The 1,389-nt window shown below is 29.3% G+C and overlaps 1 protein-coding gene across 1 annotated transcript in view; it reads left to right on the forward strand.

Annotated features, from left to right (window-relative positions):
• Positions 1 to 400: 400 nt before the first annotated feature.
• Positions 401 to 1,389, forward strand: part of LOC106677354 (cytochrome P450 6a2) — an 18,989-nt gene continuing 18,000 nt past the window's right edge. The window contains exon 1 of the mRNA XM_067046427.1: positions 401 to 514. The gene's annotated coding sequence lies outside the window, so the exon portion shown is untranslated. The remainder of the gene's footprint in view (positions 515 to 1,389) is intronic.

Consider the following 1,389-nt stretch of genomic DNA (forward strand, 5'->3'; position numbering starts at 1 on the left):
TTAATTTTTAAAAAAATAAGAACTATAAATTAATGGAGGAAAAGCTTATTGAAGTGAGTCTTTAACATTTTTTCCCGCCAAATACTTTTTATTCTAAACAAAAAAAAAAAAGAGGAAAAGAACATTATATAATTTATTACGTTTTTTACACATCGGTTGTCAAGAAAGGGTTAATAAAAAATAAAAATTTAAATTGCTAATCGTGATTAATGGAGATATACTTTCTATAAAATAGCATAATTTATTCAAACGAAATTATATACTAATCTCTTGATCGATAAGTCTTTACCATGTGCGGTTTCCAGTTTTTTTACTAATCTAAATATTTATTCAAATACTTCTTAAATTAGTTTTCATCAGCTCATTAGATTTATACATTATTTTTCAATCAGATCAAAACTTTTACAGGTTTTAAAAAAAGTGATACCCGGTTTAGTATACACACCCGTATAACATTAGGAAGTACAGAAGTACCGAGACAATTTCCCACTAGACCATACCGAAAAAATAGCAGGTATGTATACTTACCATTACCTTTTGTATATATGTAATTGTTTTATTATTTATTTCAGGAGGTTTGAAAAAAAAAAGTGTAAACCCCTAGTGGGTAGCAATAGGAAAAAACCTAGAGGTTGAGCGTAATGTTGAAGAAATCACCTCCTCTCACAACCGTTATTTAAAAAAAGATACTGAACTTCTGGACCTTCATTGGTTTTAGTAGTATTGGTTATAATTATTTACAAAATTAGAGACAATGTTTTACTTTTTATAAAAAATGGTCATTGTTTCGAGAGTTATACTTTGTACAGTCCGTACAGAACACATATTGGTTTCGAATAAAGGCTTCACTACCTAACATACACCACAAATGATGACCGTCGTAACAATCCCTTAGATACAGATCAGTCATATCGCAGCCTCCCGAGCAGTAGGATCTCTTATCTGTTTTTATTTGTGTTGAAGCATACCATAAGTAGTGTTTATATAGAATCGCAGTGAAGTCAACTGACACCAAACAGGATAAAATATAAATGATGTTTCCAGAACTAGTTGTTGTTGATTGTTCCTTAAAGGCGTAAAACCCTCTGGTCATCAACGCCTATGGCATGATAAAAGTAAAAAAATAAATAAATAAATAAAAAATATTTAAAAAAAATAATTGAAAAAAAAAGTAAAAAACATTAAAAAATAAAAATCGAAGAGGAGTTATAATTTATGAAGAAGGCGATGTGCTTTTAAAAATTCAAACACTCGTGTAATTTTAGCTTCCTCATCTGCGAGAGCTTCGGATAAATTCAAACATAATTCTTTGTTCTTCCGTTGTGCATCTTATCTTCAAACATAATTCTTTGTTCTTACGTTGTGCATCTTATCTTCAAACATAATTCT

The sequence above is a fragment of the Halyomorpha halys genome, unplaced genomic scaffold (genome assembly GCF_000696795.3).
Source record: "Halyomorpha halys isolate HHAL.00 unplaced genomic scaffold, Hhal_1.1 Scaffold95.1, whole genome shotgun sequence".
NCBI lineage: Eukaryota > Metazoa > Arthropoda > Insecta > Hemiptera > Pentatomidae > Halyomorpha > Halyomorpha halys.